Below are 5,147 nucleotides of genomic sequence, written 5' to 3' on the forward strand. Positions count from 1 at the left end.
GTTAAGGTCGGCCTGCGCAGTCTGACACTGTGCAGGAAAATCAAATGGTTTTTCGATTCTACTCCAGTGGTCGGTACAGTTTGCCAAAACTGTTAAATTTTCCCCCACATACTACCAGGAATTACTCAAGATCAGGCATGCATGGTTAATCCTTTGAGGATTAACTTAACATGTATGGCCACCTTAATGAACAATTTGGATAGCAAACAAAGTCTTGGAACAGATGATGTTCGTTAACTGAACACTCACTGTACATGTGTATTTGTCTTGCGCTTTTTTGACTCTCTTTATATGTTATGGACTAAGTCATTAATACTGGCATTATAAATAACACCCAGCAATTATGAACAAAATTGGACACTAATAAATTTTACCTTCTTTATCATAATTAATCACAATGATTGTTCAATAAGAATATTGCTAAGTTTGTGTACGGTATATCAAAAATGACATTTCAGAAGTTTCTTGTAAGTTGATTTTTATGACTGAATTCTATAATTTTGTTAATATTATTTACTTTTAAAAATGTGAGAAATCGGACTTCAACATAAACAATTTAATGTTGTAACATCAACTTTCACACCTAGGAGTAAATCATTTGTTAAGTTCTCATCAGTAAATCGACGCTTTCTCAATCTCCCGACCTACTATCTCAATTTCTCCAAGTCAATATAGCCAGAAACTGCAAGTTTAGGCAGTCGTCACCAGTCCCTCAACGGAATATCATCCCTTATCTAGTGCCTAATTTAGTGCCAACATATATACTAGTTCTTGCAGATACTTTAGTTCTATGGATACTTCCTCATCTTAAGGTATGCATTTTGAAGACAAACTCAGGAGTAAACTACATTGCTACAAAATCAAGAACACCTTCCAAGAACGAGCATCAGACTATTTTCAAATCATCACCACCCCAAGGTACTTATTGCCACGCAAATCTCCTGTAAACTCTCTCTCGCGCGACCACTTTCATTTAAAGATCCCTTGAAGTTAAGGGCTAATGAACTGTAACAAAATTATAAATTGTATCATGTTGTCTATGTAATTAAATCGTTATTAGTTGTTAACTTGGTACCTGAGTGATTCACTTTCAGTACACTGTCTCTCAACCCATCTCCACCCCGAATCCGATCGACTGTGCATGTGGCCGCTCGTGTGACTGAATCAACACACTGTCTCAGCTTCTGTGTCAATTGGGACACAGTGGTGTCAGCCCTGATAGGACACTAAAGAGGTGCCAACCATCCAGTCACAAAAATATTCCAGTTTGTAAACGAAATTTTCATGAATTATTTTGTTGAAAGTTATGTCCAAAGTAAAAGAGGTGTGTCTAGACAGGAAGATTTGGAGAAAGTTACTGAATGAATGATTTATAAGATTACAGTTTCCTTTTGCCTGCTGCTCACCCTTTCTTGGATTAGAAGCATGAGGATAAGTATATATGTTCTTAAATACTTTGAAATAATTCACAAAATAAATAATTCTTCATAAAAAAAGAAAAAAGAATCAAATTGACCAAATAGAAATATAGCTTTGTTCATAACGTCTAGTCAATTTAATAAATAAATCTATATTTATCAGGCTGTGCTGTCTTTATTCATAATGATGGACATTATGAAAAATCACCTGTTAGTCATTTAGCCATCACATATACAATACTACTACACCAGGGGGCACCAAACTTTTTTCACAGTGAACCAGATAACAGAGAATGATGAGCACAGGCCGCATAACCATTTTGTTCAATACAGTATACTGAATACACAAACATGATGGCTGCAGCAAACTCGTAATCACTTTTCTTAGAAACTCCATTGCAGGTACTAACACAAAAAGCACTCTGACATCCAAAGTTGCCTAATTTTTTATTTCAGCAATTTTCCTAAAAATTATATTATTGTCAGATGCAAAAATCAGATTGGACAACTTCTGGCATTTTTACTTACACTTATTTTTATTTTTTCTACATAGCAAGTTCATCTACAATCTATGATATTTCCATATAAATAATTATATTTTAGCTTCATTTGTGGCACGGTGCGGCAACAGGTCTTATGAACTGATCTTGCGGGCCGGATCCGGCCCATGGGCCGTAGTTTGGTGACCCCTATACCACACCAAACTTGAATGTCGTGTAATATTGGTTTAACAGAACTGTAGTATAATCATCGATAAATTTCTTCCAATATATTTTACTAGAAACTTACAACATACTCCTCCTAACTAATCACAAATAGGTGGAGTACCTAGTTAGAGTAAAAATTTTGGGAATGTTAAACAAGTACTGTGCAGTAGTGCATCACTTACCTAAAAATCAACTCCAGAGAGTACTAATTTCAGAGATTACAAAGTTTTATGCACCTTTTACATTTTGCGTACATTACTAGATAGAAATTGTTACTGTTTAAGAAAAGCAGAATTTTATAGAGGATGATTTTTCTGATGAAAAAAACTCCCACGAGAATTCAATTACCTAAATTCTTTTTTATAATGAATTATCTATACTAATATTATAAAGAGGTAAAGTTTGTAAGTTTGGATGTAGAAGGTAATCTCCAAAACTACTCATCCTATTTCAAAAATTCTTTCACCAATATTTAGAATGGACCTTCAGTGTGGACATAGGCTGTATATTATTCCATTAAACATTCATATAAATTAAAAGATATCATCTAGGATTAAGACTTTTATGTCCAACAGATGGTGCTAACTCTACGAGTATGACGACTTAAGTTTGCTTTTCTGTGAGGATGAACTAAAAACAAACCCAGATCATCTTTTATCTATCTATATAAATAAAAATGTAATGTTCATTTGTTCCTACAGATTCCTTTGAAATTTTGACACAACATTGAATTTGAATACACACATGTTTTTATATAATATACACGTCGAAATTCCCCCCACTGAGAGGGAGATGGACAGGATTAAGGCTTACTGTGAACTCTGCTTCTATTTATACTATTTTAGATGAGGTGTTTTTTGCGTTTTAATAGGGTATGTCAAGAAAATGTACACTAAGAAGGGATTTTTCGAAAAACTCCCCCCACGGGGGAAGTGTTATACATTTATAATAGATATATTTTGAGCCACAACAATGCATGGCAGGGTCTGCTAGTTAAACAAACAGACTATAACGTAAATACATTTTAAAAAAATTGAAAAATTTCAAATAAGTCAACAAAAACTAAAGCTGTAAAACAAAACTGCTTTTTGCTCTACAGTTCTAGATTCATCCTGAAGAGGACATTTTTGCTTATAATAGTACTAGTAGCCTGGTGGCTACTAGTACTGTAGTAGTGGGTGGCTAACCCCCTAGTGGGCATTATTTACAAATTTCCATGATGCACAATTCCTTTGACTTTTTTGTTCCTATCAATATGCTGTACAGCTCTGTTTTACCCTCCGAATGAAGAGGTGGCGACCCCCCCAAACTGTAGCCCCTGTGCAAACAATAAAGTCAAAGGAACCATACCCCTACTCGCAACCCTTTGCGAGATATAAGCCCCTAAAATAATAAATTCCTATTACAAATACACTAAATTATTTATATTGTTATATTGACCAAATAATAATTTATGGGCCAAATAAATAATAATAATTTATATTGTTAATTTAAATAAGAATTAAAATTGTTAATTTGAATGTTTGAAATATGACACAACATAGGGGCACCTCTAGTGTCCATTATCAAACGGTTACGCGGACAGACACCTGTTGAATGGGTTATATATATAGATTTGCATTTTGTCAAATGCCACAAACACAACTACCCAAACTTATATTTACTCGTGTATTATATTATTAGATAGATGTAGAATGAAGTTTTCATACTGCTTTGTTTCGAAACTGTCTTAAAAGTTGAGAAGTACAATAGGCCTAATTGATATTTTTTTAGTTTGCTCTATTGCTACTTTGTGTGTGGTCTACTCTGAAAGATTCTAGACATGGAAAATGTATCTNGTAGTAATAAAAATATAACTTGACATACGTATTTATAAATAATTTATTTTCAAATTACATCATTTCTATGATCAAGGGCGGCGTAAGGCATGGGCAACGTGGGCCACCGCCTATGCCTCACAGTCCAAAAGGCCTCGCGTTTCGAAGGTTTATGCATTACTTAAAAACTGCGAATGCGACAAAAAAATTTTACTCATCATAAAACGATAAATAGTTTGTCAAATTTTTATTCATAAAAATGCAGTTTCAACTGCTTTTTATTTTATAAAATCCGTCTTCTTGCGCCACCAGAGGGCCTTTTAAACAATAGGTAGTCTGTTAGCATTGGTCAGTAGTAGTCCAAATTTAACACGAACGTTTGTTTCTTGAAAATTTGATCACGATTTAAATCCAGTATTTATTTTTAATATTACCGATATGTCATCGAAAAGAAAACGTGTTGTATTATCATTAAAAAACAAATTAAAGTATCTGTTTCAATTATCCGGATTTTTCCTTATCCAGACTACCTTCATCCCCAATTAGTCAGGATAATCGAGGTTCTACTGTATATATATAGCATATCAGACAATATAACAAGTGCAAGTCTGAGTCTATTTAGCTAAAAGCTTAATAGACTCAGACTTGTGATATTTAAATCAATAAACTGAGTTTGTTGATTTTAGATTTATAAATGGTGTACACTATAGTAACATTGTAATTGAAAAATTTAACTGAAAAATATTTATCAGAATACAACAGAGTCCCAACAATATAGGGGTATGTTCTGCATGTTAGAAAATTGAGTTATTGAGACATGTATTACCATATAATTTTATGCAAGTTTAAACCTAGGCCTAAAAGTTGAAGAAAATTAGAATCTGTGACTAGTACTCATACAAAATTAGAATTTTGACTGAGTACTAGTCACAATTTTTTCATTGTATTAAAGGGAGTTCACTGTACAGTAGAACCTCGAAAACTCGGCTCTCGATAACCCGGCACTCCGGATAACTCGGCCACATTATGGCAGGGCAAAAAAATCCTTAGTAATTAATTTTCATTATAGACAGCTTTATAAAAGTATAAAAGCTCTCATAAAGTATTTTTCTGAGGTCTGTCTTATCAGGTAAATTACTGTACACAGTGTATTCATTAATTTTCATTTTCATGTAGTAAAGGCTCTATGCCTTCATAAAGGACGT

This window comes from Centruroides sculpturatus, unplaced genomic scaffold (genome assembly GCF_000671375.1).
Source record: "Centruroides sculpturatus isolate CEXI.00-Female unplaced genomic scaffold, Cexi_2.0 scaffold39, whole genome shotgun sequence".
Taxonomy (NCBI): domain Eukaryota; kingdom Metazoa; phylum Arthropoda; class Arachnida; order Scorpiones; family Buthidae; genus Centruroides; species Centruroides sculpturatus.